The sequence below is a fragment of the Diadema antillarum genome, unplaced genomic scaffold (genome assembly GCF_040938485.1).
Source record: "Diadema antillarum isolate AM-2024a unplaced genomic scaffold, OU_Dant_1.0 seq00001524_RagTag, whole genome shotgun sequence".
In the NCBI taxonomy this organism is placed as follows: domain Eukaryota; kingdom Metazoa; phylum Echinodermata; class Echinoidea; order Diadematoida; family Diadematidae; genus Diadema; species Diadema antillarum.
Genome location: NW_027272256.1, coordinates 24865 through 48338, shown reverse-complemented (window position 1 = coordinate 48338; position 23474 = coordinate 24865). Strand labels below are relative to the sequence as shown.

Below are 23474 nucleotides of genomic sequence, written 5' to 3'. Positions count from 1 at the left end.
TGATTATGCTAATAAAAGAAACAAGAAAAGTTAAACTCCCTCTGCGCCGAATAAAAACTAAATTGTATATCATTCATTTATTCATTTATTTTTGCCATTTCCAACAGAAACATATAATTATTTCACAGAAATTGAATACATGAATTACATAAATTATGCAATATATTAAGTTGCATAGGACCCATATATCGAACCTATAGCCAGCAAAACTGAGTGTTTAATGAATGAAATTGTGATATTTTGCCCAAAACAAGGGTAAAGATTTGATAGCAGCTTCATTTCTACCTCAGCACTTCCACCCTCCTATTTCTTTGCCTTTCTCTCATTCGGGTTTATTTTCGTCTTCTTCCTTACCTGATAACATGATACACTGTATTGGGAGAGAACCGTGTTTGAAACTTTGTGCGTCTTTTTGAAGTTTTTGGTTTAGCCTGCGAGAAAGAGAGTGCGAGAGGGGGAGCAAAGAAAAGGAGGCAGTAATACGCATTACCCAATATGACGAAAGTAAGCAATAAGTTAACAATGCTTGGATATCACCGAAGCAACAGAGCTAGCTGTGAATTTCGAGTGAATTAATACGAGAGATACGAAAATAATTTGGAAAGCTATTTAGATTCGTCCTTTCTCTTAAAATGTTCTCATGAAACAGACGTGCCAAGATCTACGTGAATAATTGTATTGTTAGATTAATCGTTTTGATCACATCATTATACACAAGTGTGCGATACTCACCTATTTGTTGTTGGGTTTTTGTTTTGTTTTTTGGGGGTGGCTTTTTATGATTTTATATGGTGAAACTGACTCCATGGTAGGATCTGTTTAGACATATATATGCTTACATGAACTAACTTTTTTTTTTCATATATATTTTACAAAGCTATGTATAATCGTTGCTTTCAAGCACGTGCAAAATCAGTGCTATATACTGCATAACGACAAGGAGTCGAGGGTGGCAAGTACGAATGCGAACGCGCCATTTTTGACTCATCGGGCTTACTGCAACAGGTCTAATTCGAGTTACGTTGCCCTTACCTTTGTAATGAGATGAGTTTGTTCCAACACCTTTGTGTGTATCTCGTATTTATTTTTCTTTTATTCCTTACATCTATTAGAAAGTATCATTTCTGTTGTTTAGAGCTAAGTTCTCTTCCGATAACGGAGAAAATAGCAACAAATTACAGATTTCGATCTGATGATCATGTCGACTATAGAGACAACAACCAAATAAGTAAAATTATTTTAGCTCTAAACAACAGAGATGACATCTGCATAGTAGACCTAGGTCAGTTTTAAAAAAGAAGATGCACTTACAAAAACCCTTAAACTAAAGCCAGCAAAGCCTGATATCACCTTTAACCCATTGAAGACCGATGTACAGTCCCGACTAAAGTGAGGCAAGGCAATGCATGTCTGTTTAAGGAAAGGTGATCTATCACTTGGTATAATAGCCAATTAGTCTGAACCCACATGGTTTAATCCCGTTTTGTCTACAACTGTAGTTAGTTCAATGACCATTTAGTCCAATTGCCACTTAGCCTCTTTACCAGTTCGTCTACGTCCAGATGGGCTATGCCCGGACTATGCCCATTTCGTCTAATACCCACAATTTATTACACAAAACGGGGGAAAATCCAAGGAGACAGAATTGCAATTAGACCATCTGCCCATTAGACAAAACGATAATTAACCAATCTGGGCATCAGACCAAGTGAGGATTAGACCAAACTGGCATTAGACGAAACTAGTGATAGTATACCAAATGAGTTTAGCTGCAGTGGTGTTGGACGAGACCATCTGATAGTAGACCAAGTGGCAATAAACCAAAGGAAATTACGTGTTGTATCATCAGCTCGTACTCAACGAGTGGATCATTATGTATTTTGGTAGGCTTACATGACCGTGTAGCTACCTCTCTATAAACCAATACCGAAAATGCTATTGCTTTGGCGTCCATACCGTATGCTCAAGGTTGCCATTGGTAATGACTGAGTGTTTGTTTGTTTTTTTCTATTGAAAATTTGTAAAGTTTGTGTTACAGCATTATGAAGTATTAAATGTATTGTCGTTACATACACCTGATGAAATTCTTTACATGTGATGTAAATACACAATAATTGTTGTTACAGATGTTTCAGCTAATAGGACTGTTGTCCCTTTTTCTTTCGTCAGAAGACTTACTTTCAGAAACAAGCTCGCTTAGTACCTCCTTGATTTAACTCACGTGAAGATCAATTTCACCATGCTTAATATTCATTGATACTTGACTGTGTGAAATTCCTTATCTGGAACAAAGCTAACTACCAGCTGTTGGCCGTAAAATAATTTGGCATCTTGCCAACAGACCATGAATTCGCAGCGTGCTCGAGCACAACAACCAGAGGTCAGATAACTGGTTCAAATTATGTCTCGATGATAACACGTCGTTTGAGACTCTAATATTAGAAATGATAAGAACATAATTGGCGCTAAATTTAGCATGCCGTATGAAAACACTCCCAACAGCGAAGTTCTCGCATGAAGATTTCTGGTGATAGCTACAAGTGAAGGAGGTAAAAACATGATAAATAAACGTATGTACGCTTCTCAGCCTCGCGCTGTCTTTATTATACAAACATATTAGATCATAATATTTACTTCTATCAACTGCGTTCTGCTTGAACAGTGAGTTGTACCTCCTTGGCTTGAACAGGTAAACCTTTTACTGTGGCTTTAGATGTTGTTAGGTTAATGTGCCAACAGAATAAAGCAGGTATAAACTTTAAAGTTTTTTTTTTTCAGTCGTCATTAATATCCGACGAGAGTCATGCATTAAAGCATGTTAAAAATGTCTGCTGAAAGAAAGTCGAAGAATGTAACATTTATTTTCATTTGATGAATCCAAGTAATAATTATATCAGATGATTTCAGTGTTGATACTGTGCATTGTTTCGTGTGATTGAAGGATGTATAGTGTAACTTATATTGATATTGCAGGGCACCATAAAGAAGACAGGTCTCTATCTGAAATCAATTCTATCCAGATATCTGATAAGTTGTCGATCTGATTTCATTTCTTTGCAAAACATGTGAACAAATGGATAAATGAATTGATTTAATGTCACATACAGAGTGAATGACCAGTTATAGACTACTTGTGAATAAAACTGACTAAGTTTTATCATCTAGTTTGGATACAGATTGCTTTACCATACATAATCACTGGCATTAAAAGCCGTTTGCAACACGGCAATTTTTGGTGTCGAAATTGAATACAGGTGTACGTTGTCAAGGCAATGTTGATTTCATAACGATGTAGTTCGATAATCTTTTAGTTTATAAAAATGTTGTTTCTGATGCTTTTGAGTGACACTCGTGTTTTCCCCCTGAAGATTCATGCCATATAATACGAGTTGTTACGACGAAAAGGGGAAAAAATAATTACACAAATATCCCAAGGCCCTGAAAATGTTGGAGTTGATCGGAAGTATGCCTTAATCATGTGAGCGTAGACATCTGGTAAGGCTAAAACGGATGATATCCACCGCCCCACTTACAAATTGAAAGAACTATTTCCGTATTTCCTTTACATATGTATGTTTGATTATGGGGGGGGGGTCAAATATATGTCTGTGAAATTACTTACCAACCTGCCATAATTAAATAGCAAAATGAATATATCATAGTGCAGCATGCATTACAGATACAGAACGAACTTTTCTGGGGGGTCAGCAGGTGAAAAAGGAAAGGCCTGTTATGCAAGGAAAAGCAGTGCGAACCACTCTGACATGCAGCAACATTCTCTCGTCATTCTCAATGATAACGTATTAATACATGATTTTAGAGGAGTTCTAAACTGATAGTACTGAGTGAGAGGGAATTATTCTAATCGGTAAATGTGCTACATTTCCTTCAGCACAGGTTGTCTCGTAGACTGAACAACAGCAACAGCAGCAGCAGCAACAACAACAACAACAACAATGTCTTGTCCAGGGAGCACTCAGTTTTGCGGCGCCATCTTGCGGCAGAAGAAGGTGCAGTACGACTTGAGCTCGACGCCACTTGATCGATGCCTCAGCACTGCCGATCTATCGCTGATCGCTATCGGCTGCATGTTGGGGTCCGGTGTGTACGTACTCACTGGCGAGGTGAATGCTTAACGCCATTTTTCAGTCCTGATAAATCTAGACTATGAAGACTGTTACTTTGACAAAATAATAACAATTGATTGATCGATTGATAGATTGATAAGTTGATGGGGGCCAAGTAATTTTGTCACGAGAGAGAGGAGAGTGTTTTTTTTCGCTTTTGAGAAGCTGTTTTCTTCAATTAATGAAGTAATTACATTCATTACATTTAATCATTGAAACTATAGATGCCTACAAAACATCTGAAACATTGATACTAATCGTGATCTAACACATCCTATAGAGAGATGACAGAGGTGGACATAAGCTTGAACTTAACATAAACAAAATGTGTTTGATTACTTACCAAAATCATTCCCCAAATTAAACAGAGACAAATGATCTTTGCAAACCACAATGATGTCATGGATTTCAACATTTATAAAGTTCTCTTGTATAGAGTGGTCTGTTGACAACATGGATTGCATTGAGAACATGGAGCAATCATCTGTGTAATAACGAGCAAACGTTTAAATTATGACTGCTAGTACAAATATAATGATGTTAGAGAAGATAATTCAGACCGATTACGTCACCATAACGAAAAAGAAGAATACAACGTATAACTGGAAGAGAAAGTTTTACATTGATCTTTCAGTCGTCTTGATCATGTCTGTAGTAATACTATTAAAGTGGGAGTTTTAAATTATATTGAAGTATTACAAAGTATGATTTTTATTGTCCCTGTTTCAGTCATCACGATATGGTTTGTTTATTTCTTTCAAGAATTATTACAACTTAAGATTTCTATTTTCAGATCGCTGGTGAAATGGCAGGTCCTGGAGGTACGGTTTCTTTCATCATTTCTGGTCTGGTTGCTCTACTGGCAGCGCTCTGCTACATGGAGTGCGCAACCAGGCTTCCGGAGACAGGGGCATCCTACCTCTATGCTTACGTCAGCTTCGGCGAGATATTCGCTTTCATGATCGGCTGGAACGCTGTCATCCTCCGAGTGATGTCGGTTGCTTTAGTGTCTCGTGGCTGGAGTGCGTACTTCGACAACGTTTTGAATGGCGTTGTCGGAAACTGGACAGTTGATGTCGTGTTGCAAGGCGAGCCTTGGGACTCGGCCATCCTTGGGAAATATCCCGATTTCTTGGCTGCTGGGATAGCTATTCTCACCTGCGTACTGGTGGCCGTCGGAACGTCCATATCAGCCCGGGCTAATGGTTTCTTCGTCTCCATCAACGTAGTGACGGTCATCATGGTGTTTGTCGCGGGTTTGGTGTATGCAGACTTCGAGACGCTCACCGAGCCGATTCAGCGCGGAGGAAGCGAAGAATCCAAGCCGAGGCCTTCCCATCGCTGTCATCGTCGGATTCATCGTGTCCATGATGTGCTACTCGGGCGTACTTCTCGCCTTAACGTCGATGGTCCCTTACAACGAAATCGTCGTGGAGTCCCCGTTCGTGAGCGCTTTCGCCGCGGTGGGAGCCAACTGGATGCAGTACATCGTGGCCGTGGGTGCCCTGTGCAGCATGACTGGTTGCATTATCAACTGCGTCTACTGCGTGGCCAGATGCATATACGCACTGGCCCGGGATGGACTCCTGCCCAAGTTCTTAGGATACACCCATCCCGTATCCCGTACACCGGTGCCTGCGACGCTCTTCGGGGGATCACTCTCAGTCCTCATCACGATCTTCATCGACTTCGTTTCTCTGATCCAGTTCTTGTCCCTGGTGGCCTTCGTTGAATTCATCATCGTTGTTGCTTCGTGCATCATGCTGCGGTATCGTCCGCAACAGGATACCTCGGGCTACGCCCCGCTCGACGGAGGCAACACCATGGTCACAGAAGTCACCCCAGTTCACAACGGGAGCATCCAGAACGGAAGCACTCCGAACGGATACCACAACAGTGCCGAAGGCACGCCCTTGATCAACACCAACAACAATGGTGCGACTAGGGAGGTGTCAGTGATACGTTACCATGACAGCGCGATGAGGCGGAGACCCGGCCGAGCCGTGGCGATTTCCCTTCTGTGTTTCATCGGATTCTCCTGCGGAGCGATGTACCTTCTGACGCATAAAATCTCTGAAATCAGCTCCGGGAATGTGGTCTACGTCTGCAGCTTTGCCGTGTTAGCAGCACTAACTCTATTCTCCGCCATACCACTTTTCAAGCTGCCGCAGTACAATGATAATATCCCCTTCAAGGTAGAGTTACTGGACTTGCATTTTGCTAGTCCAGCTACCAATTTAAGTTTTCAGTGTAGAGTGCGCACTTTCAGTTCACCTCTTTTTGGTTGTTCATGATTTGGACTGGTTTTAAGGGGAAGGGATTAAATTGTACCCCCATCAATTATTTATTTAGCTTTCGATCGTATATTTTAACAAAAAATCATACAAGGCCGAGACAATTGACTGACATCCAAAGATTACAGTAAGGGGATGGACAACCCAACTGTAAAAAGCTTCTCACCTTATCTGATGAAACCAAACCTACATATTCTATGTTTCCCCTTGATTACCAATATGGATATATATAAAAATAGTCAAAGCATTTTTAACAAAACTAACAACACAGACAGCACAATGTGACGATAACATTAAACAAAGACCAAGACATACGCAAACCAAGGGTGCTGCATGATGCATGTGAAGAGGTCCTGGATCCGACAAACATATAGACCAAACATTAGATTGCCTATCTCATTCGTAAACTTTAAAGGGATGGTATAGTTCTGGTTGAGATGGGGATTCAGGTTTTAACTTTTTTGTAAGATAATTTAAACCACTTTTTATGAATTTGATAATAAAGAGCTTACGATTCTGAGAGCAATTAAAAGTTTGTTTGAAGAAGATTGGTTTTGAAATGGCTGAGATGTCCAAAAACAAAGTAATCCTAATAAAAGGTGGTCCCACCTATCTTATTAGGACTACTTTGTTTATTTTTTTATTATCTCATCCATTTTAAAATCAATTTTCATCAAATAAATTGTAATTGCTGTTCGAATCGTATGCTCTTTATTATTTCATATAAGTTGATTCTAATCATCTCACAAAAAGCTAAAACCTGAATCCGCATCTCAACCAGAACAGTTACTGTACCACCCCTTTAAGCTCAAGAAAACTCATGATTGTTTTTTAATGCTAGCGAATCTTTTCATTCGTTCGTTCGTTCGTTCGTTCGTTCGTTCGTTCGTTCGTTCGTTCGTATTTATTTTTGTGCTTCTCAAATCAAATCAAATCAAAATGAATAACATCAACGTGACAAATTTAAACCAAACATAACCAATGACAAAGGAGCAATACAAAACAAGAGTGCAGTTTATACTACATGCATAACAAAAATCTTTGTTAAACATTAGTAGTTACATATAATACAAATAAGGCTGTACATTTGATTAAATAAGGAAGCAGAAGACCGTCAGCATAAGCAAAGCTTGACCGGGCTGATGGCCACAAATGGTTCTCCCGTAATAACACTATCAATATCAGATGCCCAGTCATACAGAAGGAAAAATGTGGGAAAATTCGGGTAAAAACAATATTTGGTCACGCTCGATCCAAGGATCCCCAGTATCTAACCTCAGAGCCATATCCATGTATACCACGATCACGATGTCAGAATGTCTTTGAAAGACGTGCATCTCCGGGCCTGATAAAACTTAGTCTCAAAAGAAAGAGTAAAATCTTATAAGCACACAACAGTGAAAATATGAACCAATAGGTGAAAATAGTGAAGTTATTAGATTTAAGAGGTTTCCTTAATTTTCTTTAATAGTCATGTGAATACACAACTAGTGATTTGACAATATTATCGCCTCACAACTTGCCATATATCTTTTTGCAAGAGATCTTAAATTTTGTTTTTTCCTTTTTTGTTTGTTTGTTTGTTGTTGTTGGGTTTTGTTTTATTTTGTTTTGTTTTGTTTTGGTTTGGTTTTTTTGTTTGTTTTTGTTTGTTTGTTTGTTTTGTTTGTTTGTTTGTTTGTTTGTTTGTTGTTGTTGTTGTTGTTGTTTTTTTGTTTGTTTGTTTTTTTTTTGGGGGGGGGGGTCAAACGCAATAATGGCTCAGTCTCAAACCCCAATATATCTGGCCGGTAATTATTTTAAAGTTATTCAGCCAGGAGTAACATTATGTTTCACACTCTTATAGCTAAATAATTGAATTTTCGTCTTTTTTTTTTACACAATCGATGGAAAAATGTGAGGTGATGAAGTCATTAGCTCATTCATTTGTGCATTCATATAACTTTTCGGGAATTGTTTTGCTAAAATTAGACAAGACGTTGAACCCTCCCTCCCTTTTCCCCCGCCCTCTCCCAAATGTATCGCTCCTCATTCAAGTGTAAAATGGGTGTTGGAAATTCGGGGTAACAATAATTATGGCAGAATCCTCAGGATGCTTCAGAGGTAGATGTTACATCTACGTATAAAATCTATATGTTACGTAGAAGTTACACAAAGGTGACTATATCATGGTCTTTTGTTTTATCAGTCTTCATTTCTGTTATCAACATTAGTTGTGGGCAGGTTGCGTTAATAGGACCTTCAAGTGTAGGATGCATAATCGTGGTACGGCAGAGAATTTTATCATACGATGTCTTCTTTACAGATCCCGCTGATGCCGTATCTACCTCTACTCAGTCTTGTCTCCAACATCTTCCTTATGGTGCAGTTCAACAGCATCGCCTTTATCGAGTTCTTCGTCTGGACAGGAATAGGTGAGAAAATTAGAGGATTAAAGGCATTATTCACCATTCGGAGATAAAAGGAGGACCCAGTTTTAGTGCTTCAAAACAGTTCTAAAATCTGAATTAGGGATAGAAACAACCAATGGGAAATTGTTAATCAGTACAATCAATATTAAAGGTCCAGTTTACCTTTGGGAGCAGTCATTTGCAAAATGTTCAAGATATCGCCTTTCATGTATATGTGTAGGTCTGTTGTACCACAAAACACCCTTCCATGTGAAAGTTTTGCAATGAAGCCTAAGTTATAAGGAGATGTCAACATTTTTCTCAATAAATCGTAGCGGTATACGGTTTAGTTTGGAAATATTTTTATTATAACTATTGTTCTTACTTTGTATATTTAACAATACTTAGAATCAATTTTACTGATTCAAATTTTCACAGTGGTTTTTTCTATCCCTAACTCACACTTTAGAACTATTTAAAGCAGTAATACTGGGTTTTCGTTTCATCTGCAAATGGTAAATTATGTCTTTAAGTGTTGTTCAATATACATTTACAATATACCATATGAACCATAGTTGTAATAAAAATGTTTCTCGACTAAACCATCTACAGTTATGGTTTAGTGGTGAAAATAGTGATATTTCCTTTTATTTTAGTTTTTTATTACCAAATTTTGATAAAAATGGTAGAATATTTTGTGATATAACTGACCAGCACATATGCATCAAAATTAATGATATCTCGCACATTTTTCAGATCACAGCCACCTCCCAATGGTAAACAGTAGGAGCCTACCTTTAACACTGTATATATTATGAATTTTAAACTCGACTTATTCCATACTAGCCCTTATGAATAACAGAGGACGTTGCATCCAAATATTGTCAAAAATAAGTGGTCACTGAATTTAGTGGGAGTTTAAAGACCTCTGACAACTTCGTGGGCTATTGTTCGTGGAATTCCTGTTGACTGTGAATGAAGAAGACGAAGAATATATACAGCTGTCATTTTTAAGGATTATATATATATATATATATATATATATATATATATATTATATACATAGGCCCTACATGCATATATATATATATATATATATATATATATACAAATTTAAATATAAATATTGATACTGTCATCGTATGTCAACAGTGATAAATTCTCGTTACACACCTCAGGGCTAGATCCAGTGAGGTTGCCATATACGAGTACATTTCCACTGAAATATTAATCCACGTTATGCTGTATTCGTCAAAAACGTCAAATATACAGGGATCTTGGTCTACTTCTGCTACGGAATAAGGTACAGCCACGAATCCCCCGCAAACAAGCATCGTGTGTCAAAGCATGTCAACAGGGCGGCAGACAACGAGAAGGCCGAAACAATACCGATAAATCGGGATTTCGATACATCGGATCACGGGTCGCGTCGATCGAGCGCCGATAACAACGCGTATTGGGCCGGCGATAGTTTGGTGTCCTCATCCGAAACGAGTTTCGCGGCACATTGATGGAAAATGAAGTCACAGAAATTTTCCTACGATGGTAATCCAATGTCGCAGATGTTATGGGGTGATTGTCTCAATGATTTTTCATGCAACTACTTAAACTAATTGAGAAATCACTACTCTTTCATTGCGACGCATATCACGTTCTGACAAAAAGGGGCACATTTACATCCTACCCCCCTGTGACTATATGTCTGTGAACCGAGGCAACTTCAAACAGATCCATTAAGTCTGTAAATATGATAATAAACTTGACGAATACCAGATTCCACTTCATGATTAAATCGTGTGACTTTTAGTGAAATCATGTCGAATTGAAGAGCATGGTTTCTCAGAAATGTGCATGACATACATGACGAAATTCGATTGTACCTTGTTCTTTAATACTAGGAGCAAAGTTATTAATTATTGATTGATTCATGGAAACTTTGCTCTAATCACTGTGAAATCTATATCATCCTCAAGTACTCTTATATCCTCATATCAAAATGAGTGAGGCGAAGAAAAATTCCAAACAAATGTCAGATTCAGTATTTGTTTCCCCCCCCCCCCAAAAAAAAAAGAGAGAGTAACGATAGCTTCGTTTGTTTGTTCGCATGGATCAGATCCTATTTTTCCCCGGTAATTATCTATTAGCAATGATATACTATTTGTAGTCACCAAACAAAGATTATTGTAACATCAGTAATAATTTATCTTGTGTACTGTAGTTTAAAAGTTCACATTTGTTTATGCCATACTTTTTAACTGAACCGCCTCTAACAATAAAAACTAATCATTGTATTCAACTTATGCAGTCAGTTGCGTACGCATTTAGATTGACGTTTTACGAGACAGCATCATTATGCAGGATATCAAAATTAAAGTGTATTTTGCATATTGGAAGGAAAGCCAGTTCAAATTTTTGCCGTCTGACAGGAATGTGTCAGTAAAAACAAGGCAGTTAATGTATGTATGATACAGTGACATAGATATATCACCCTAAATTCATAGTTTGATATATTTCTCTTCCTTTTATGCTCTTTCTCTCTCTCTCTCTCTCTCTCTCTCTCTTTATCTCCCTCTACTTACTTACCTATCTTATGATTTTTTGTTTGATAGAATTCATGAGTCGCATATATTTCATTATCTTCTAATCCTTATTTCCTTTGTCATCTTTTTCTTGTCCTTTATTGTCCCCCTATATTTGCATTTGTCACTTCTGTTAAAGTCGATTGTCACAGTCCTGAGATAGAAACGGTTTGGTTGACGAATGTAAATGTTTTATGATGTACTGAAATATGGCGAATTGCAAATGCCAATACCCAGCATAAATTTATCTCAAGTAGCGTTTGATTTGGGAAAAAAAAAAGAGTCCGATCGTTGAACTACAGTACGAGACAGATTAGTCACAAGTCATAATTATACAGTCTCGTAGACATTTACATGCGTTGTCTATCAGCCAAGTAAAAGACAAAATAAGACAAAACAAAGGTACAAAACTCTTCTCGCTGGAATTTGCACTCCAGTGACTAGTCGTCCACGTGGTCTCGATTAGTTTCTGCACCTGATTAATATTTAGCAATTTAAGTTGTGCAACAATGGAGGGTTCATTGAATCTCGGATGCGAATCCATCCTGGAATGTCATAATTACCCAGACAAAATGTCACCAACTTTATTTATTTTCCTCTATAGATAAATAAATTGGGTAAATAACTTTGCGGGGGTAATATCAATTGCAGGGTCCTGTATGAGAGTACAATGTACCGCCGCGCCGAGGCTATAGTAAACGAGACTGTCATAACTGGGGCTAAACACGCGCAGTTACTGGCTACTGATTGCTCAGCTTTAATAGGTGTGTTGTAGAATTTTGCGAGAGAATATCCATACCTGTTCACTGTTTCCGGTTCGAGAATGCCCCTGCACGCATATCTGTCGGTAATCAAACCACTTATAATCTGATTTAAACGAAAGGTCAGAAAGTACAGCTATATCATTACTGTTCGCAATTAGTCTTTTTAGCAATGTTTAACGGAATGATAGTTTTGTGAAACCATAAACTATAGTAAAATGTTCGTGTGCTGTAGTGTAAGCAGTGTGCAATATATTTACCAACACTCTACATGTACCGATTAAAGGGAATGAAGCTGCTTTTCGGCGGGTGAAAAGTATAGGTGTTTGTCGGGGTCAGATTCGATGGCAGAACACCTATGTTTGAAATCCAGTCAAGTTTACTTCACCTTCACTTCTTCAGTAGACTAAACAGGATCGTGTGGTCCAATAATAATTGCCATGCCGTTGACTTCCCACAGCCAAGCATTCTGCAAATATTTTGAGACGCAAGAACAAAGCTTACCCTTGCGAGAACAGACCTACGGCTACAAGTTCAACCACTGCTTGATTGCTGGTATGCATGTAGTCTACGCCATATGGCAAATTCACGGAAATTAGTCTACAATTCGTGCGTCGAAGATGTTGAATCTTTATCACGACATCAGCTTGCTGCTGAATTTGAACAAGCCTAATTACACAATGCCCTCTAGGCAAAGGTTAACCGCAACTCATAATAATCAGACTCATTAACACCTTGTAGAGTTGTAGGCAGCAATTTGTACGAGTCGTACATAATGATGGATACCCATGTATCGTAAAATGCCACTGGATAAGTTTGACTTTCCTTGAAAACGCATATATTTTTATCGTGTTTTTTTTTATATTTCGCCGTCATAAGCATCATTCTCATCCTTTAAGCTATTTTTGTGTCTCTTCGTTTTGTTTTTTTCCTTGAGCACATGGACTTTTTGCGACTAACTTGAATTTGTGTCGCATTACGTCTTTTTGATGCTGTTGAGAGGTTGGGCAAGCCATGCACTGCCTAACTTACAGCAATGTTTTATCCCTTGCACGGAATAACTTTTTAATTATTGATTGTGGATCGTTTGGCTTAGTCAGAAGAGTTAAACATATCTTAAATTTTGCATTTGGGTGTACTCAAACGAAAAGTGAATGCGACTAAGTGGAAAAAGACGTTTCAGTGGATGATCTTTAACAAGGATCTGTCGATTATTTCACTTTTCAGTATAATGACGATCCCATGGGAAGTATGTTACGATCACGCTATGACATAATAAAGGAGTAATCGACAGTGTCATACCAACAACGTTACGTCATCCCGACAGCGACAGTATTAATAGCCCGGTCACACAGCGCTTTGCAGCTTAATCACGGCCAAAACACGTCAAAAAGTGGTCTCTCATGAAGCAGACGATGTTCGCGTTGATGTCGAGTTTAAGACGAGCTACGGTCGATTTATAGACGTGGCAGGACGCGCGGAAAAATCGGAACGGCGTCGGACGCGGTAAAAAGTTTTGAACTGCTCACGTGGTAAAGACGTGCAAAGCACGTGAAACACACGTGATAATCCGTGTTCCGGCAGTGATTAAAACTTGGGGAGACGCGGTAAGACGTGGGTAAGACGCGAAAGTTTAGCGGTCTGTCACGGGCAGAGCACTGTCATCTATGACGCGTGTCACGCGTTGGTATCACGGGAAATAGCGTGTGTTTAGCGGCTTATCACTGACAAATGGATTTTTCCGCGTACATACACGTGGCTGGACGTAGTTAGCCGTGCTTCAGCAGTGGAACAGCCGCCAACGGCCATACCCCGTACAAAGCACGGCCAAACCAACATTGACCTAAAAATTACCACTTACGACCACGTCCACCAGATTTTCATAACTTTTTGTACGTGATTTAGACGCGGAGTACTGTGTGACCGGGGCTTAATATCAACACCTTCATCAGTGTATGATTTGAAATGATAACTAAGTAAAATAAAGAAAATATGGTAGAACGATTGTAAGCAAGGGAACACAGTGTCCTAAAGATGTATTGTTTCATCCAATCACAAGCCATAATTATCTACTACAAAGAACATTACATACTGCATTCAGTAACATGTAAAATAATGGTATGTGCTAACCTAAAATTCAATATTACTCAATGATTTAAACACAGTTTGGTTGCAGTTATTCTTGAAGAATTCTGTTTATGGTTCTATGATACGCTTGTAACATCACATTCCGATACAGTGTCCACACCCACTCAAGTTTATATTTTGATAGTGAACGCACGCGTTGGAGAGTTTCATTTTACTACATTTTCTTGTAGTATTTGCCAGTTCTTAGCTGATTTCGGGCCATATAATAACAATAATAATCACTAGGTAAATCCTTGTTGATTATAGTCATTTCTAAACTTGGCCTTCCAATTAAGCTGCCGTATAGGGAGCAGTATGCGAACTCGGTCAGTAATACATTTTTTGAAGTTGGAATCAGTCGTAGTACAACATCAGTGAACATGGCTGTCTTCGACAAAGACACTATAAAATCTTGATGGAATCATAACACGTCAAATAAAATTTTGATTTAGATTGTCTAATCAGATTATTTAGTGAAAAAATCTAATTAGATTATATCAGACATCATTTTACTGCTTCTGATTTGTGGGTATACATTTTACCCAATTACAATTTGTGGTCACATTTTGGTAAACCTATTCATCTCCAAAAACACAAAGATAACTATAAGTGTAGTAAAAGTAACAAACAGCCGACAGAAGAAATTTATTTGTCATTACAGTATAACACAATTTTTTAATGTGAAATGCATTAATAGATCCACACATCAGAGACATACACGTAATAAAGCCCCAAATATGGTAACAGTAAATAATCAGTTCTGTGAGAGAAGCTTTGAATAAATTTCGAGTGTAGACCGATTCTGTGACGCGCTATGTGTATTTTCGGCATGGGCGCAGCCATAGTGGGTGTCTTAGCCGACCCCCCCCCCCCCCCCTTCCCACTCCCACCCCTCTCCCTAGCGCGCAGAATGAAAACTGCTTTAGCCAACGGGCGTCTCGTACTGAGTACGCGAAAGCTTGCTTAGTGCGCGAACCTTTGTTACAAGTGCGTGATAAACATGTTGCCTGGGGTGGGGGAGAGCAGGGGGGGGGGGGGGGGGGGGGGTCGGCTCAGACACCCACTATGGCTGCGCCCAGTGCCATGAAATGTCTGCTGCCCTCAACGAACCCGAATCGGTCAATAGTGGGGGTCATGAATTACTATTATGATGATGATGATCCATAGCATTTTTTTTTTTTTTTTGTATAGACTAGACACTGTGCGTAGTCATCTAGTGGGTTCGGAATTTGACAATCAACGCTTTAACCTCGTATCAAGTCTTGGGGAAATAGCCGAAGAATTATCATTTTGTCATCACTAAATCAGTTACCTATCATCACTAAATCAGTTACCTATCTAAGTGTGCATCTCAATATATTTGAGACAAATCAGACTAAAAGGGTTAAAGTCGTTAATTATTTACAAAAGGAGTTTGCCAACTTGAGAAACACCAAGCTTCATCTTCTGAAATATCTTGCCACTTTCAGAAACGTTAATAGATTTGGAATTTAGAATACTTTTCATAATTCTGCAACCCAAAACAATCATATATATATCTTTACAATCTACAGGGGGCTAAAGTGAAAGAGACTTCTTTTTACCCTACATTTTGAAACAGTAACATCGAATAGCAAAAGAACATAATGAAAATAGAGATGTAAATCAGAGATAAAGAAAGCCATGTGATGACATACATGATGACATGATGAGTTTATATTGAAAGTTACATAACATGTTTAGCAAAAGAAGAAAAAATCTGGAAAATGAATAAAGGGCTGATCATGATGATGAAGTTTAAAATAAAAAGTAGAAGTCATATTCGATAATTAGCCGGAGATAATCACTCTTGCTTATTTACATGTAATACGTGCTCTGCGAAATTGAATGCTCAAGACTGTGTGAAAATCGCTTGCTCAGAAACGAAATTGAAAGTGCTTTTAAATGCTTATCGAGCCCAACGCAATTATTTGAATGCACAAACGTGGAAACCCACGCCCAGACACGTAACTGAATGCTCACATCCGAATTTGAACTTGTGACCATTGATTTGGTTGCCAAAAAACGAATATGAAAGCATTCAACGTGAAATAGTTTGACCAAAGAAGTCACTGCACCGCTTCGAACATATGTATTTAGATGCAAATAAAATGGAAATGAATGTCACTTTTACGAAATTCGCCGCGAAATATATATATATATATATATATATATATATATATATATATATATACATTGTATATATATATGTATCATATATATCGTATATATCACTATATATATGTATGTTTATATAACTATGTATATATATATATATATATACATATAATAAATGGATAAAATTCAGTTCACATCATGAGTTCGTAGTGTTGACATGAATCTACAACCGTTATTGTATAAACTGAACTCATACTGTGAAATACTGTATTGCCTACTGATTTCAGTCATTAGTCATATTGTAATATATTGCATTTGCGCCTCTCCCAGATGGAATGTGATTTATTTTAAGAGTTTTGAAGTGTCATGTCTAATATAACAAAATATGAAATAAATTTTTACAGGTATAATTTTCAGTGTAATGATTTGACCCGACTCGGTTTTTTCCATACAAGTTGTACATTGTTGTAAGACTGTATACATACATTCATAACATACATGTGTAATATATATATATATATATATATATATATATATATATATATATATATATTATCATTATTAGTATTTATTCGATCAGGTATAAAAGAATATAGGATACATATCATAAACATCACAAACATGAAACAAAAACCAGAATGAACATTACAAAGGATCCACTATATATATTATGAAAATAGAATGCAATCATTGCTGAAATAAGGCCTTGACATATCACACTAAAACAAGTATAAACATCAAGCACAAAAAAATCCACAATGAAAACACCGGTATTGGCAATCTGAAATTCATGTCAAGAAATTCTCTCATTTCATTTTCAAATGTACAATAAAATATTCCTCAATACGAATTTAATATGTATTCCTCAATACATATTTAATATCTTGTAAAAAGGGTTGAGATATAGTGTGGGTTGAGGATTTTCCAAGCCACATTTTTGTCAATGTCGACACGTAATAATATTCCATGCAAGTGTAGTAGCATATCATACAGTCACCAAAACACTGATGTTGAAATCATGCCTTCGTTTGCTTCTCACGCCAATATTTCTTGACAAGAATTTAGATAGTCAGTGTGGGTTGAAGATTTTCTAAGTCACGTTTTCGTCAATATAGACAGGTAAAGCTTGTGTGAATTCAACTTGTTAAAAAGTAGAATCATCCATGTGTAGCGTTTGTTTGTTGTTGTTTTTTTATCACTGAAGAGGAGTAAAATAAACATCTGAACAATCATTGGTGTAGGGTAGCGTACCACACAAAGTAGGCTTTAACTCAATACGAGTTATGCTTCTACCAACTTTTATTGACTTGCTGGCTAGCTTTCGTCCACTCCTGTGGACTTCTTCTAGGCTATAACTCATTCTATACCCCTTTGCGCACCACATCAATCTCTTGTCCATAGTTACGTGTGTAAAATTTGTACACATTTGAGTCATTGGCAGAGAAAGGGTTAATAGGAGACCTCGAGTTTAAATCCTGCTCAGTGTGACCAACGATGTTACTTTTGATCAAGGTGTGTAAGTGGGTTCTTGACAATAGGCCTGTTCCGAATTACATTCTGCACATCAGCAAAGAAATGACATTTGAGAAAAACGACATGAGACACAGAATTACAATGTCAAGGCTTCTATATGCTGCTTTGAAAGAACATTTTGGAAACATTCAAGGGAGCTTGTGAAAAGAAAAAAAAAAAGCAGGATGGATTGTTTTAAGTAAGTGAGGGATATCTAGCTTTCCAACGCTTTTATTTTGGATGGTTGAAAATTCAGGGTCATTTGTATCATCGCTAACTGCGAATTAGTCTATGTCGGGCGATGTCAGTCAAATTGTAGCACACACACACAAACATACACGCACACACACACACACACACATACACACAGGTTGTTCTGTTATAGGGCAGGATGTTACATAAAATAACACCCAATTAACATCATTTCACACTTTCCATTGGCCATTCTCTGCAAAACAAGCAAAAGCAGGAGAAAAAGGCTCATGCATCACGTCGGGGAAATAGTATAAATTTGTGTATTCTTCATTTTCTTGAGACCGATTTGACATCTATATAACACTTGAAACAAATACTGTATAACGAATGACTCTTATGTAAATACGACTTAACCTACATGCTATAATCATTTAACTATTTGCAATTAATTCGTGGATGAGCAGCAGAATGCAATAATGTAATCATTTAGGCACAGCAGACACCTGCTAAAATAATGTGAAGATCACAAACATGATTTTAATGAAATTCAAGTGGATAGTGGAATCACAGACAATGTCGATGGCAAGAATAATGATGATGGCACTGATGATGATGATGATTGGAAAGGAGAAAAAAAAAACATAAGTAGCACTGCCTCAAAAATTTACTGTCAGCCAAGATTTTTGTGCATGCAATCGATCAACGGGGGTGAGGAATTAGCGCAAAATACCTAGTAGGCACCGTATGCTTCTCTCGCACTGGCTGGTATATGAACTATGGAATAACATTTGAAGCTAGTCCTATGTTTCACAAATTGCTACAGCTGATACATATATAAACTTGCTATCAATATTGTAGAAACTTGCTATCATCACAAAATATGTTGTGGCACAGAGAATAAGACCAGGGACTCTTAAAGAAGAAATCCACCCTAAAAATGAATAAACTTCAAAAGAAAGAGAAAAAAATATTCCCTACAGGAAGATACAAAAATGACAAAACTTGGATAAGAAATAACGAAGATGTGTCATTTTGAAATTTCAATATTTTTTTTTTTTGAAAAAATTTCTTGACCAGTCCATGTGAATATTCAAATCAGCAAGTTGATGTCATGCTGTCAAAATTTCTTATTCATTTCATATACAGAAATTACAAAAATGTCAAATTTCAGCCATAAAACTTGTCTTAACCCCACCCAAAATAAAAAAAGAGCAGATGTTAAAGGACAAGTCCACCTTCATATACATAAGGATTGAGAGAATGCAGCAATATTGGTAGAACACATCAGTGAAAGTTTGAGGAAAATTGGACAATCCGTTCAAAAGTTACGAACATTTTAAGTATCTGCGCAGTCACTGCTGGAAGAGAAGACTACTACAGTGTATGATGTCATATGCGTACAGCTATATAAGGAAAATAAAAAGAGAATTTCTCAAAACTTTACTTTTTGAATAAAGTGCACATTTCTTCGACTTGCTACAGATGTATGTTAAGGGTAATATTATTCCCCCTGCCTTCTGAAAGAGAGAAGTCGAGTGTTCTTTTGTTATGCAAGAAAAATGGAAATATGTTGAATTCTCTTTATTCTTTCTTTATATCGTTGTACTCATATGACATCGCAAGCTATAGTAGTCTTTTCATTCAGCCGTGACTGAGCAGAAACTTCAAAAATTCATAACTTTTTAACGGATTGTCCGATTTTGCTCAAACTCTCACTGATGTGTTCTACTAATATTGCTGCATTCACTCAACCCACATGTCTATGAAGGTGAACTTGTCCTTTAACTCTGATATATCCTGGTATGGGGAGATGCTTTTGCTTGTATTAGCTAAAAATAACAATTTCCCAAATTTCGTTTATAATATACATGAAAAATTGTGAGTTTATGACATCATCAACTCGCTCATTTAAATATTCATATTATAAGGACTGGTCAAGAAATATTTTCCGAAAAAATGTGAAATTTCAAAATGTCACATCTTCCTTATTTCTTATCCAATTTTTGTCATCTTTGCATTATTCTGTAGGGAATATTTTTCTCTTTCTTTTGAAGTTAACACTATTTTTCTCTTTTTTTTGGGGGGGGGGTCGGATTTCTTCTTTAAGCTTGAGGTCTGGGGTTATTTTAAACCTATTGGCAGCAGCTTTAAAGGCACTTTGTCTTCATTGCATGGTGCTTTGGGGGGACATGAAATCAGCGGTCCCATGAGTACTTGCTTACAAGCATTTTATTCTTCCTTAATTGTGACATTAATTACATTTTTAAAAAAATCAGTCCTTATCAATTCAGAACGAGTCTTGTGACCAAGCACCTCTCAGCACCAAATAAAGCGACAATACATACACGTTTACAATTTCAATAGTGGAACCCACATGACAGCTAGGTTTAAAAACTTTAAAGTACTGTTCAATTTTCCTTATAGAAAAATCTGATTGTAATTCAGGAATTCAGTTGAAGGCATCGATTATGCATTATGTCAGGAACCATTTGTGCATAATACAGTCATAATTCTGGTTAGTACCAGGATAGCAATGTCAGCTATAATGGAACATGGCATACAATCAGCATCTGAAACTCACCTTTCATTCCATTTTCCCTCTTTTAATGTGTAATATCCTGAAGTAGTTACACATATCATCGATAGCGGTGTGTAGCCTACTTTATATTTAATATTACATAAAAGTCGGTCTTTCAAAACTCCGCAGAAAGAGAGGCTCATCTAGTTGCACCATTGCTGTACAGAATCTTGCCTGTAATCCAATCCACTTTTTAAGGCAAGCAGAGCTCTTTGTTTTTTGAAAATCTGGTTTATGGTGAGAAAAGAACAAACATGGACTATGCACACCTAAACCACTTACATACTGTTATACATGAGTGCAACTATGTTAAGGATATGTTTCAAACTTCATAAAACAAACATGTATAAAATTATGGCAGCTGCACACAAACAAAAATACCCCCCCCCAAAAAAAAAAAGCATTGATATGGCAATATATAAACTGTAATTTACAAGAAGGGAACAGTATCAATGAGTTAGTCCCTTTGAAACACTTGATTCCAAAATAAATGTGAAAGTACTCTAAAACTCATTGCATGTAAAGTGAAAGTCTCAATAAACATGTCACTTTGATAGACTTAATAGCAACTATGTTCAGGACATATTTTTAACTTCATAAGATAAAACATGTAATATAGTATAAATTATTGCTGTTGCAAATCAATAAAAATAACATATAAAGGCATTGATATGGCAAAATACAAATTTTTGTTTTCCAAGAGGAGAATAGTATTAAAATGAGTTATTCCTTCTATAAACACTGATTCCCAAATAAATATGCAAGTACTCACAAATTCATTCCTTTTAAAGGTGAAACTAAATTAACATGTCACTTTGACAGACTGACAGGATCTACATGTATGTTCAGGATACACATGTAAGTAAAACATATAAATATTGCAACATTATTCACACAAATATACAGAACATATAAGTAAAGCACTGAAATGGCAAAATACAGATGTTTTCAACACGAGAATAGTATAAAAATTAGTTATTCCTTTTGAAACACTTGATTCAAATATGAATACATAAATACTCTCAAACTCACCCCATTTACACAATGTAAGGTGAAACTCTTAATAAACATGTGACTTTGATAGACTAACAGCACAATAAAAACATACAGTAGGACCTCAATTATACGGATTCCCTTTTATTCAGATGCTGACTAGCTGACATTTTTTTTTATGTTTTCATGTATTTCACCAAATCTCACTCCAAACAAACAATGTTCAATCATTATCGTGTGAATACATGACGGGACATAATTCAATCATCGCAGCAAACTGTAACTTTTAAGTCAGTTTCTGAGACAATGTCAATGACTGGTGCTGGGCTTGTCACTAGCACTGAGTGCACAGCAGTGGTTACAGTACAATGCAGCAGCAATATTTGATGCGTCACAATATCGATCTCATTGTAGGTCAATATCAATCAAACAATACATGATAAGGGACATGAAGGGACATTTTACTCATATTTTGTTTTATTTCCATATCATATGAAGTATGAAACATGACAATGCCATGCAGATAATCATAATATTAGTAAATTGGTAATAACATGTGTATATCCCTGGCATGATATGCTAGAAAGTGCTGTATTTGAGCATATCTCTTTTATTGAGAAAAATTCATTAATCCGAGGCCCAGGATAATCGAGGTCCTACTATACCAATAGTTTTGACTTGATAAATCTAAATCATAATCCATACATATGACTCTTGGTGACAAAAGTTAGACAACTTTTCATGATTTATATTTCATTTCTGTATAGTACCTGAACTGTGAAACAATACTATACATGTCACATGACTACTAATTACTTGTGGTCCCTGATTCACACAAATATATATACAAACGTTGTATATATATAACAACGGATATCTGTATTTTTTTTTTTTACTCTACCGGTATTCAACGTAAAATATTGTATTCAAACAGGGACTGTTAATGATTTGCAAAAATATCGACAAGTACTTCTTGAAAATTCTGCGATTGTAATAATATATTACCCTTGCTCGGGGACTTCTAAGATTACAACAAACCACCCCATCCCCTTCACACACACAAACACATGCAAACACACACACACACACACACACTCTCTCTTACACACGTCACAGTAAATCTGATAATTTCTCCTTTAGGAATGAATATATTCACCTTCAATTCTTATGCTTACTCTGGGACATAAACAAACATAAATATACATATATATATATATATATATATATATATATATATGAAGAGTTTGTTTGCAAAAACCGATAAGTCCATATTTGCCAAATGGAGATATTTGCGATTAAAGGTCAAGAAAAATAACGAGAATAATAAGAAGATTTTTGCTTCTTTTAAACATAACTTCAAAAATATACCTTTATATGTAGTGACCAATATATCATTTTAAAGGTATTATTTTGTACTTTATGACAGAGATCGTACTTCAAAATCTTCAAAAATGGACTTATCGGTTTTTGCAAACAAACCCTTCATATATACTGTATATAATACTAAAAACAGTCGAGAATAAATGATGTAAGGGAATGCAGCATGAATGGGACTGGGTACATGGACATCTGTTGTACCACTATACCCATGTGCTAAGTCCAGTGTATACTGTACGAGGAATGTTCACATGCATTTTAATTTCACGAATTTCGCGAGAGCCAAGATTCACGAAATTAAAACGCACTCGAATGTTCTTGTCTACACTATATGCATTGAATGTTCGAGGCAACTCGCCAAAATTTAATGCCGTGAAAAAGGCCGTCAGCTCTAATTCGTGAAAA

The 23474-nt window shown here is 36.8% G+C and overlaps 1 pseudogene; it reads left to right on the top strand.

Annotated features, from left to right (window-relative positions):
• The first annotated feature begins 3956 nt into the window (after positions 1–3956).
• Positions 3957–10322, top strand: LOC139710367 (cationic amino acid transporter 4-like; annotated as a pseudogene).
• The last annotated feature ends 13152 nt before the right edge of the window (positions 10323–23474 follow it).